Source organism: Eschrichtius robustus, chromosome X (assembly GCF_028021215.1).
Source record: "Eschrichtius robustus isolate mEscRob2 chromosome X, mEscRob2.pri, whole genome shotgun sequence".
Taxonomy (NCBI): Eukaryota; Metazoa; Chordata; class Mammalia; order Artiodactyla; family Eschrichtiidae; genus Eschrichtius; species Eschrichtius robustus.
Window position 1 is genome coordinate 41,601,132 of NC_090845.1, and position 13,375 is coordinate 41,614,506.

The 13,375-nt window shown below is 42.2% G+C and overlaps 1 non-coding gene across 1 annotated transcript; it reads right to left on the minus strand.

Annotated features, from left to right (window-relative positions):
* Positions 1-314: 314 nt before the first annotated feature.
* TRNAG-UCC (transfer RNA glycine (anticodon UCC)) lies at positions 315-387 on the minus strand. The gene has a single exon. It is a non-coding gene; the product is annotated as a tRNA-Gly (tRNA).
* Positions 388-13,375: the final 12,988 nt, after the last annotated feature.

Here is a 13,375-nt window from a genome sequence, read left to right on the forward strand (position 1 = left end):
TTTGAGCTTTTCTGCAGAACTAAAACCCCCAACAAATGGAAGATGTTAACTACTTGATGAAGCATTCTTCATTCCAGAGAGAGAGAACATCAGGAGACCGACTGAGGCCAGATTAAAGGAATGCAGGCCCTGCACACACCCTGATCCTTATCAGCAACCCCGCCCTTGAACCACTGCTGTAAAACTCCTCACCAAACCCCACCCCCCACCCCCCACCCCCGGGGTAGGGACACACAGTTTTGGAGAAAGCCTCATGGAGAAGGCTTCCTTGTTTTTAAAATTTGGCCGCACCTTGCAGCTTGTGGGGATCTTAGTTCCCTGACCAGGGATTGAACCTGGGCCCCTTGCAGTGGAAGCGCAGAGTCCTAACCACTGGACCACCAGGGAATTCCCAGGGTCACACAGTTTTGAAGGGCACAAGTCCACTGTGTCCCCCTTTGCCTGGCAAAGCAATAAAGCTATTCTATTCTACTTCACCCAAAACTCTGACTCTGAGATTCAATTTGGCACCAGTGCACAAAGGCGAAGTTTCGGTATCATTCTCTACCCCGCAAGCCATAGTTGACTGCAACTCATTGCTGCTCAGCTCCAGGATGCCACGAGCTGGCTATGGCCTTGGCTTCCCCCTTTCCTGCCAGGCTATGAGCTCCTTAAGGCTTGGGCTCTCTCTTTCAGGTTAGAGTCCAACCCAGGGTCCAGAGAATGTAGAATCTGCTCAGTAATTGGCTGAATTGAATGCCTTTAAAATGTGAGAGAAGCTTGAAGCCATGGAGAAGAGACACCACCCACATCCCTGGGAAGAAGAGCTGTCTATACAGTCAGATGAGAGGAGGCACTGAAAAGCCATCAAAGACTGTCTAAGAATGTCTCACATCAGCCTCGACCCAGAGACATGGGAGACGCTTTCCACTGGGTCCAACCACTCTTCAGCTTCTGTGCCCTGGGGTCAGATCTGTTGGGCTCAGGTCAGTGATGTAGGCAGTTACCCACATAGACCCACCAGACCAAGACCACCAACCTTTTTTACACAGCACAAGACATGGCATTCATTGAAAGGCTGATATGTTCTGCCAGTGCAGACCCGGGTTGGCCCTGAACCAATGGTTGGAGGGAGAAGGTGAAAATTTCCATTTCTCCTTTTCTGCTGTTATTCCCTCTTGCACATATGGGATTTATTCTTTACAGGTTTAAATGTTACATTGAAAATAAACTCAAGTGACCAAAATGTTTCACTGAACAATCCATAATAAAGATAAAAGCCACCTGCATTGGGGGAAGCACCGACAGCCAACTCTAAATTGCTCTAGTGTTTGGAACTTCCTGAATGGAATTCTCAAGCGCTTTCTGAGCAATTTAAAGAACTCATCTGTCCAGGGTTGATTAGAACCGTCCCAAACTGGGCTCATCATACCTCAAGCAAACAAAAAATGGAGGAAAACAAAACTTCCTGGGAAGACAGAAACAAAATAAAATAAAATAAAACAAAGTCACAACTGCCCCCAGTGGATTTGAATAGCATGGAGTTTCCTTATTCTTGTACAGAACCCAGTATATATATATGTATAATACACACACATATATATATACGTATATACACATATACACAGACACACATATAATTTTCCTTTTATCCCACTATGGAATCTCAGTCTAAGATGATAATGTAATGAAGAGACTTTTATGGTCATCTCTACTTTTATGGTCATCTTTATGATTGACCTCACAAAATAATGTGAGTTATATACATGCATGTACACATAGGCCAGATTCTCAACTGATGTAATTCTATGGGAATTCACAGAGTTATATTGGTTGAGAATTTGGCTTCAGCTTCACTTATTGTAGAAATTCCCATCAACTAGCCTGAGATGAGGTTCCACACACATTGCCACAGAGCTTCATAGGCTGAGAATCTGGCTGACGGAGCACAGAATAATGTCCATCCAAACATCGGCTTGGATTTTATCTGGCCTTGTTTTCCAGAGCAGCTTGCATGATGGAATGAGCAAATGCCTTTGGCCTCTGGAGCTTTATGAATCAGTGTGACCCACTATGGGAAGCCCCAGGCTGTCCATCCATCCTGGAGGGGCAGAGTCCCTTCCCACCTCAGTCTCCCTACCTGGGAATTGGGTGGGACAATCACTTGCCTCTCCCTTCTCCCTCCGAACATTCTCTGCTATTTATGAAAGTACAGTTTGTAAATAGAACTCCCAGAAAATAAGCATTAAGAGCTGGAGTCCAGCGTTGGGTGCCAGGGAAAATGCATTTATTTGCTAAGTTAGCAAGTGCCAATACCATTAATTGAATTTGTGCCAAAACATGCATTTTTGCAAATGTTGTTCTGTTCCATTCATTATTTATAGAACATCACCTAAGGGCAGTGCATGCTACAAGCCAAAAATCTCATCCTGCATTTTATCAGAAACCCATTGCAGGGAAGGGGAGAAGGGAGACGGAGGGAAACTATAAAATGAGATTTCTGGAAAAAGCTAAAAGAACTCGTCTGGCATGTTTTGTCTGGGCAAGTAATGCCCACAGGGCGACTTGATAATAATCTCCAAATGCAAGGGGACTGGAAAGAGCAGCTGCTCTCTCTTGCCACTCAGGACGGAAGAAGAAATGAACCTCCACTGCCACATGAAAGAGTTAGGCTAGTTAGAAGGGAAAACTTCTTTAACAGGGAATGTTATCGAGAGAAACTGAGAAACTGAGAAACTTCATGTGTTCCAGATAGTCTAAGGGTAAGAAGTCAATTCAATATTTCCTCAACCCTGAGACAATAGATGTCCCTGGAGGTCACTGCCACAGTAGGAAATTGTCCTGGTCCTGATGGTTTGTCATCACATTAGAGGCATGGGTTTTGGTGTGAGAAACCTGCTTTGACATGCCACATTTGGACAAATTACTTGATCTCTCTATGCCTGCTCAAGCATTTGTAAAATAGGGATAATTACTCATTCAACACTATTACTGCACCAGGCATTGTTCTAGGGGATGGGGGTACAGCAGTGAATACAACAGCTTTAAAAACCCTTGCTGATTCTAATGGAGAGGGAGGCTTAATATAATAATAAAGAATAAAGAAGTAAAATATACAACATATCAGATGGTGGTAAGTGCTATGGAGATAAATTAAGGAGGGAAGGGGATGGCAGTAGGGAAGTTTCCACTTTAAGTAGGGTTGGGGGTGGGGAGGTCGTACACTGAGGAAAGATTTGAAGGAAGGGAAGGAGTGAGCTAAGAGGGTGGAGTGGGTTGAATGGTGGCCCCCAAAATGTTATGTCCACGTTCTAATCCAGGAACCTATGAATGTGACTTTATTTGGAAAAATGGTCTTTGCAGATGTGATTAAGTTAAAGTTCTTGAGATGAGATCATCCTGGATTATCCGGGTGGGCCCTAAATCTAATGGCATGTGTCCTTGTAAGAGAGAAGGGGAGAAGACAGACACAGAGAAGCCATGAGAAGATGGAGGCAAAGACTGGAGTGATACAGCCACAACCCAAGAAACACCTGGACCAAAGAGGCTGGAAGAGGCAAGGAAGGATTCTCTCTTAGAGCCTTCAGAGGGACCATGGCCTTGCGGCACCTGGATTTCAGACTTCTGGCCTCCAAAACTATGAGAGAATCAATTTCTTTTGTTTTAAGCCACCAAGCTCGTGGTGTTTTTCATGGCAGCCCTAGGAGATTAATACAGAGGGTATCGAAGAAGTGGTTAAGCAAGAGAACAGCAGGTGCAAAGGCTCTGAGGCAGGTCTTTTGCCTGTCTGCTTGGGAAAGAGCCAGGAAGCTTGTGTCTTTGGAGTGGCAGGAGTGATGGGAGTCTGCAGCTGAAGCGGACTCTGAAGGAGTTAACAGCTGAAGGCTCTCTGCTGATGGCGCTCCCCACAGAGGAACAGCAAGTCTTTCCTGGAAGAGGCAACTGGGTGGCACATCTCTGTGCCCAACACAAGCAGTGAGTCTAGGGGTAATGCCATTGCAAAACAATGATGGCTTCGACCAGGTTGATAGGAGTGGAAGAAATGAGATTCTGAATATGCTTTTGAGGCATAGAAACAAGTGGATTTATGGTAGATTGGATATGGGATATAAGATAAAGAGGGAGGTCAAGAATGGCTCCGAGCATTTTGGCCTGAGCAACTAGAAGAACGGAACTGCCATCAACTGAGTTGGGGAAGGCTGTAGATGGAACGGGTTTTGGGGAAAAGATCAAGAGTTTGCTTTAGGACACGTTAGATTTAAGATGCTTGTTAAACATCCAAGTGCAGATATCAGATAGATATATGACTGAAGGGGACATTTCTGATCCGGAGATATACATATGGAAAAATTTTTTACTTTATTTCTTAACTTACAGAAAAATTCTTGCTTTCTGTTGTACAGTTTTATGAGCTTCAAAAAATACATAGTCATATAACCACCACCACAGTTAAGATACAGAACTGTTCCATTATGCTAATAAAATCCCTTATGTCACCCTTTTGTACTCAGACTCACCCCTCATCTCCAGCCCCTGGCAACCACTGATCTATTCTCCATCCCTAGAGTTTTGCCTCTTCCATAATTCACATAAATAAAATCATACGGTATGTAGCATTTTGAATCTGGTGTCTTTTTTCAGCACGATGTATTTGAGATTCATCCACGTCGTGTTTATCAATTCCACTGTATGGATGTACCATAGTTTGTTCACCCATTGACCCATTGAAGGACATCTGGGTTGTCTCCCCTTATTAGCAGTTATGATAAAGCTAGTATAAACATTCATGGTCTTTTGTGTAAACAAAAGTTTTCGGATTTCTTGAATATATAATGAGGAGTGGGATTGCTGGGTCATCCAGTAAGTATATGTTTTCAAAACTGCCTACTGTTTTCCAAAGTGTTTGTACCATTTTGTGTTTCCCGCAGCAATATCAGATTTTAAATTATTTTTTAAATTTATTTTTAACCACTCTAACAGGTGTGTAATAGTATCTCATTGTGGTTTTCATTTGCCTTTCCCTAACGAATGATGATGTTGAGTGTCTTTTCATGTGCTTATTTTCCATACAAGTTTCTTCTCTGGTGAGGTATCCATTAAAATCTGTGCCCATTTTTAATTGGGTTATTTGTTTTCATACTGTTGAGTATGGAAAATTCTTTATATAGTCTGCTTACAAGTCCTTTGTCAGATATGTGATTTGTAAATATATTTTCCAAGTCTGTAGCTTGTTTTTTTATTCTCTTAAAAGTGTTTTTGGCAGAGCAAAAGTTTTAAATTTTTTTTAAGATTTTTTTTTTTTTTATGTGGACCATTTTTAAAGTCTTTATTGAATTTGTTACAATATTGCTTCTGTTTTATGTTTTGGTTTTTTGGCCACGAGGCATGTGGGATCTTAGCTCCCCAACCAGGGATCGAACCTGCACCCCCTGCGTTGGAAGGTGAAGTCTTAACCACTGGACCACCAGGGAAGTCCCAAAAGTTTTAAATGTTGATGAATCCCAGTTTATCATTTTTTTTCTTTTACAGATCATGATTTTGGTTTCATATCCAAGAACTCATTGCCTAAATCAAGGTCACAAAGATATTCTCCTTTATCTCCTTTTAAAAGTCTGATGGATCTATGTTTTATATTTAGGTCTCTGAACCATTTTTAGTTAATTTTTTACAAGGCTTGAGGTACAGTCAAGGTACATTCTCTTTTGCATATTGGGTGTCCAATTTTTCCAGCAGCATTTGTTGAATCTCTACTTTCCTTTTTAATTTTAATCCTCTTTTAGTTCTCCAGATTGGATAATTTCTAATTACCTATTTTTAAGTTCACTTACTTTTTCCTCTATCATCTCTATTCTACTGTTGAAGTTATCCAGCGATTTTTTTTAAATTTTAAGGTATCATATTTTTCAGTCCTAAAATTTCAATTTGGTTCTTTCCTCAATAGTTTCTATTTCCTTCTTGAGAGTTTTTAATCTTTCCATTCATTTCAAGAATGTTCACCCTTACTTCATGGAACATGGTTATGATAGCTGCTTGAAAGTCTTTGCTAATTCAAACATCTGGATCATCACGGTGTTGGCATCTGTTGTTCTTTCTCTTGAGAATTGGTCAGATTTTTCTGGTTCTTTGTATGTTAAATAATTTTAGATTTCTTTCTGGACATATTGACTATTATATTCTGAGACTGGGTCCTGCTAAAATCCTCTTGAGAATGGAATGTCAATAGATTTGTTGTTGTTTTAGCAGGAAGTAAACACCTTAGGTTAAGACCATAAGTTTTGTCCTGCTTTCTGTGGGCGGTGGTTCAAATATCATTTCAGGATTCAATGCCATTGTTTTTATTGCCCAGTATATGTGACACTCAGGAGTGTGTCTGGGACTTGGGAGTGGTTTGTATCACAGCTCAGTTCTCAGAGATTTTACTCTGCTCCTTTTGGGTCTGTGCTGCTCATGCACAGCTTGGGGGTGAGCCCAGGATTTGTGTTAGTTCATACACAGAATTAGAGGGATTCCTTTTTCCAATTCTTTTCTCTCTGGGATTTTCTCCACATTCTCTGGCTCCCAAGATCCCCCTTTTCCAATTCCTTTGGCCAGAAAAATGGATTTTTCTCAGACTTTTAGCCCTCCCTCCCCCACCACACTGTCTTACAATTCTGTGTCACTGGAGCCACCCTCAGGGTGAAGCAGCAAGAAAAAAAATAATGGGGTTTCCTCCTACACTCTTCACACACAAGGATTCCTTTTTCTGGTTCCACTAGTCAGACAGACAAGGTTCAGGTATCTGCACCACCACCAACATTGTCACCACAGCAGTACAGATCCGCAACTGGGGTTGGCCTCCAAGACAAAGCCAGGAGAGACAAAAAGAGAAAAAAGCAAAAAATGAGGATTTCCCCCCCCCCCCAACTTACTGTTGGCTCTCAGGGGTCTCTTTCTCCAATCCTCTGGCCAGAAAGAGTGGGATTTCTATCGGAGTTTTGGGTGCCCACCCCCACTTCAAAATTCTGTGACTCAGATCTCCAGGCCACCCCCATATCAAGTCCAGAGACACAAGAAGAAAAAAAGAAAAGGAGTCTCCCTGGTACTGGCCGTTCTTCCAGTTTTGATTGCTATTGTTTACTTACCAGAGTCATCAGGTAGTTGCTTTGTATACTCTGTCCAGAGTTTTCAGTTGTCATCACTGGGAGAGATAGACTAAGTAAGCTTACTCTATCTTGGTCGGCCCTGGAAGTTCTGGGAATTTTATGTGTGTGTGCATGCATGATATTTATGATATTTCAACCATTTAGATTGGATAGTCATGATATTGAAACAATTATTCAGATTAAATGAGATCACCAAAGTTTTAGATAGAAAAGAGAAGGGGTCCAAGAACTGAGGCCTGGGGCACTCCGACAATTAGAAGTCAGGCAAATGAGGAAGAATGAGAAGACCAGAGATAAGATGAAAACTCAGAAAACCAAGTGTCCTGGATGCGAATAACAGTGCTTCAAGCAGGAGGAAGTGATCCATTGGGTCAATTACTGGCAATAAGTAATATGAAGACTGAGAATTTGCCTTTGGATAATTCCTATGGTTGTGGGGGGAATTAAGTGAGATGCTAAGTAGAACATATTCAGTGCAATCCCTTTCAAAATACCAAGGCCATTTTTCACAGAACTAGAGCAAATAATTTTAAAATTTATATGGAAACACGAAAGACACTAAATAACCAAAACAATCTTGAGAAAGAATGGAGCCGGAGGACTCATGCTCCTTGACTTCAGACTATACTACAAAGCTATAGTAATCAAAATAGTATGGTACTGGCATAAAAACAGACACATAGGTCATCGAACAAGACAGAAAGCCCAGAAATAAACCCACGCTTACATGGTTAATTAATCGATGGCAAAGGAGGCAAGAATATACATTGGGGAAAAGACAGCCTCTTCAATAAATGGTGTTGGGAAAACTGGACAGCCACATGCAAAAGAATCGTACTGGACTACTTTCTCAAACCATATACAAAAATAAACTCAAATTGAGCTGGTTATTTTTCAGAAACCAGCAGACATGGGAGAAGCTTTGAAAACCAATAAAAGTTACCACTTTGTAAGAGATATTTATATTTATAAGGCAAATCTCCATTTGTAAGGGTGTCTCCTTCTACGTACCAGGAAGAGAAGGATGACTAAATCTCTAGAAACTCTTATCAATGAAGATGGCAACTGACTTGAATGTGTATAACAACCTTACCCTTGTTTACTATGCTTTTCCTGATAACCACCCATACCTGGCCCCTGCACCCCCCCCCCCCACACCCCCAAACACACAACATCTTCTTTTGCTTTAGCTGGAGATGGTATTTAAGGTGGTGGCTTGGGCCATTTTGGAGAGTTACTCAGTTCTCCTGGGTATCTTCCGTTTATATAAGAGGTATACATGTTATTAAACTTCTGTTTGTTTTTCTCCTGTTAATCTGTCTTTTAATAAAAGGATGGTCTTATCCAAGAACCTAAAAGGGTAGAGGGAAAATTATTTTTCCTCCCTTACAATTCCATATATGATATCCTCTCAATTAAGATAAGGAAATCAATGATCAGTCAAGATTGTTTCCTATTTCAACCATTGATCCTATAGTAGCCAACTTCCTGCATGACCAATACAAAATTGCAATGAATTTGAAGGAACAGACTCCTTCTTACCTATTCTCCCTCTCACTTGGAGAAAAGCACCCTCTATGTTGAATTACCTGTGAAAGACACGACACCATCCTGTATTTCTTGGGGTCACAAATGGTGGCTTACTAGCTTATTTATGGTCCTGATCCCATTTTCTGAAAACTGTGTCACGGTTGTTCTAATAAAAGGGAGATGCCTTCGGAGAGACGTTGATGATTTTTAGGGAGAAATTAATTTATAGTAAATAAGTTGTATGCTTTGTTTGTATCCTACATCAGCCTCACCTCTGGACTGGACCAAGCTTTGGTGCATCGGCCATTACTGTGATTTATCATTAGCTGATTACCTAGTCAATTGTTCTCTTATTGAAATAAAGCGAGAAAAATCAAACTAACCTTCCATTCAATGGAAGGTATTACAAATGGCAGTTCCTTTTACACTCAAGAGACTCCAGGCAGCCCAGATGATCACCCGGTATGATGTGATACACACAGCTGCCTAGCAGGTACAATGTGGCTCTCCAAGGGCACATCCACCTCCAATCATTTAGTGCTTGTCTTTGGCCATGAGTGTGTGTGTGTGTGTGTGTGTGTGTGTGTGTGTGTGTGTGTAAGCAGGCAACGAGAGTTATTTGGGAGGCCAGGACTGATGCAATAAGTCAAAATTCTTAACACCAGATGCATGATCATCCTTCTGTGTTAAATTATTGTGGGATACTATTATTATTATTATTCACACAAAGGGAGGCTACATTTACTTTCCTGGGTGTGGAAAGGCAGGACTGGACATTTAAATCTAAAAAGTACTAAAGAAGAGTGAAGCCACGCTGGGGTTGGGGATGGCGGTGGGGGATGCAGGCTTTGAAGTCAGCAGCTCACCCAGGTATGGCTTGCCCAGAGATTGATTCAGACTGCAGGAAAACAGCACGCATGTTCAGTCCTCTGACATGCGGTAGCCTTGCTTTTCTGAGTCCATAAAGCCATTGTAAGTCTGAGATTTGGCCTTGGTTTTTCAGTTTCAATGTGATTACATTTCTAACGAGAAATCTGTAGTGGCATGAGGTTTGTCTTTTATCTCAAGCCTCTCCCAGTAAATTGCTAAACTCCCTCAATCCTCTCTCAGCAACCTTGTATGCCTGTACAAGGGAGGAAAAAAAAAACTGATATATTGTTACAACTAATGCTATTACCCCGAAAACTCCCCAGATTTTACTTTGTTGCACCAGGAATTAGAAAGTTTCTGAGGCTTTCTTATGTTTCTGAAAGGGAAACTTTGGGGGTATGCTCATAATGGGTAACCAGCCTGCAAATATGTTAGCTTTTCTTCTCATTAGCACATAGTCTCAGCTGGGAATTTAGACTTTCCAAGAGGGAAGAGCCAAGTGTCAGCACAGAGCATTCACCCAGGTTGGCTTAAGATGGGCCTATACAGCTCCTTGATACCTATACCAAAACTCCTCTGGATAAAGCGACATGGGAACATGCTTATAGAGGAAAGCAAAATTTTTTTTAAGTGGCTGGGTTTATTTATTAGAAATTAATATGCCTCTGTGGGGACTAGTTTTGTGACACATTGTGTCATTTGCAGAACTGGTTGGGGGTCCATACACCACAGCTGTTCATTTTCTCAGGTGCTGCACATTCCCCATGAGATAGTCTTCATCCACCATTAGCCTCATCCCTAATGGCCTATATTAATTTATAACTGAGGGGAATTGCAAAAATGCACTATGTTTCACAGAAGCAAGGCGAGCTCTTGCAACCCTTTTAAAGTCATAATAAATTAAGCTGCAAAGTATGCCCATATTTATCTTGCATCATTTTTATAGTTATTGCTGCTATTTTTCTTATGCTACCTTAATTAAGATATGTCTTTGGAGGATTAACTTCTGTTGGAAAAAAAAAAAGCAGAATTTTAAAAAATAGCTTTGTTTTGTTTCTGTGAATAAAGAGTAGGTGCTTTGGGTTGACCAGATGGTAGAAAGAGGCGGGGAGCTCTGGCCTGGGAGTCTCATTCTGTTTCTACCTTATACTAGCCAGGTGACTTGGGTGTTACTTGCCCCCCTCTGGGCCTCAGTTCTGGAAAAAGAAGAAGTTGGACTAGCCAATCTCTGGGGCCCTTTCCTTGGTTCTTTGACCGGCCCCTCCCGTTGTTAACTAAGCAACCAAGCCAACGGCTGTCAGATTTGTTCATGTCTGTCATGAAACTCACTGAAATAGTTAAAATCTGAGTTAGTTTTTAATGACTGAACTGAGTAGGCTACTCAGTATCCAGATAGATCATTCCACAGCTGGTTGTTATGACAACCAGAAACAATGCTGCAAAAGCCAAGGACTCAGTGGAGAGAAATGGTCACAACCAGTGGCCCCTCTGCTATGGGAGCTTTCAAAGGGCCGAGTTAGCCCTGTGGATTTGTTCTCTCCAGCCCAGGGCCAACACTGGTCCCATTAGTCTTTCTATCTGATATGAGGTTTTGCACTTAGTCATTTTACAACAGCTATGTATTTAATCTACAAAGCAACCCTGAAAAATCCCTTGGTGTAGCCAACCGTAGCCTGCTCTTCAAGCTAATTATTTTTCTTTGTTAATGAGGAAGTATCCATATGCCTAGTAAATTCTTGTCCGTATACATCTTTATTTTCATTAATTTTATGCAAGATAGCTCAAGCAATAAGTCAATGTCTGGTTAAGAAGGGCATACAATGCCCTTTTAAGGTTTTACAATCACAAAAGATTTCCCCTCTTTAGTTCCTCTTGAAGAGGCGTACTTTTTTTTTTCCAGGTCAAAGAGAAATAACACAGCAATCCTTCCAGCCAGGCTCTCCTGCAACAGGCCACACTCCACCAAGCGGAGGTTGGCCGTTACCACTTACGGTAAATCACTAGACAGCGGAGCCATCTTTGCCAGTCAGAAATATTTCCTCACCACACTGGTTCTGTTTGATTGGTCTTGGGTTTATGCAGTTCCTGGCACAGGGAGGGCCTTTTCCTCCTCTGCCAGGTTTCTTTCAGCCTTGCTACAGCCTAGTTTCAACTCTGGCTTAGAATCCAACCCACAAAGCTACCTTTCCAATTGCTCCTTTTGGCCCAAAGAATGTCACCCAGTTTCCAGTGAAGGCCTCAGTCAAAGGCCTTGTTGTTCTGGGAGGTGGTACCCCAGTGGGATGGGCCATTGCCAACCACGTCTCCCTCACCCACCCCAGCCCTGGGGACTACTGGGGGACTTTGAGTTCCCACAGCTCCATAAGCAGGCACTGAGGGTCTGGGATGCCTTTGGACAAGGTGGCGGGGCATAATTAAGGGGTTCTGAAACTCATGACTTATAAAGACCCTGGTCAAGCTGACTCTGAAAATAAAAGAGAAAAAAAAAGGTTTTCAAGCAATAACAAATAATAATAATATGGATTAGGTCTCAAACTAACACAAACTAATTTAGGATTTGAGGCCACTTAGCAGGAAACCTCCCATTCATGTTCCCAGAACTCTATCCCTCCCTGTTGTCCACACACAATGTTCCCTTTCTCAGGAAGTAATTTCTGTTAAAAAGCTTTTATTGCTCAGTTTATGGGGATTTCATACTCGGATTTACAATACTTCTCAGGCTCCATACACACAAGTCATGGGATCTTGATTTCTGAAGAGGGAGTAGCTGCTGATATCTTAAAGAAGACATCAGCTTTGGCCAATGCCCCAACTTCTTTAGGGGAAGACTTTGTCCCTAGAACTGAGAAAGGAATAATGCTGGAAATGCCATGTGGTCACTGGTGGCTGAACCTCATATGAACCACACGTCACCTGACCCCACCTCTCTCCATCCCTGCCCCTCTCATTGCTGCTCCCACTTATTTGATAATGGGATGGGAGACATCAGGCCAAAATATTTATTAAGCACACTCTGAATGCAGAACAAAGTCCAAGGCAAAAAGAATGGGGAGAAGGGAATCAAAACTTATAGTTCGGACCTTAATAGTCTTTCACTAGGACTCTCACTACAGCCTGATAAATGGTCTTCATGCTGCTAGCTTCTCCTCCATTCTCTAATCCAGTGGTTCTCAAACTTTAGGGGCATCAGATTTACCTGGGGGGGGGGGATGATTATTAAAGCACAGGTTTCTGGGCCTCACTCTCAGATTGTCTGATACAGCAGGTCTGAGGTGAAAGCAAGAATTTGCAGTATTAAAAGTTTCCAGATGATTCTTATATTCATGGACCAGAGACCACACTTTGAGAACCACTGCTCTTATCCATTCTTCTCCCTGTTTCCAGAACGATCCCCTAGCATAGGAGTCTGATCAAGCACTCATCACCCAGTCACCATGGAATAAAGTCTCAACTCAACATGACGTTTAGGGCCTCCCCACTGGGGTCCCAGCTGATGTGTGCAGTCACAACCTCACACATCCCACGTTTTAGCTTTTAGCTTGGATTCCCTCAGAAGCAAACCCAGAGACAAGGATTTGAAGGGTAATGCCAGGAAGCAATAGCGTAGGAGGCAGTAAGTAAGACAGGGAAAAAAAGGAAACCAATACAGAGTTAGTTAAAGAGAAGATTACTGCTGTGGGCAACTGGGGTCCAATCTCACTGGGGGCCTCTGGAGGACCGCATAGAGAACACCTCAGAGCTATCCTGCCCAAGAGCTGAAGTACCTGGGGAATTATCCACCAATTTCTGTCAGCCTTTCGTTGAGGGCTACCTCTAGACCCATCAACTGCCTGTCACTTCCGGCGTGCCCCTAT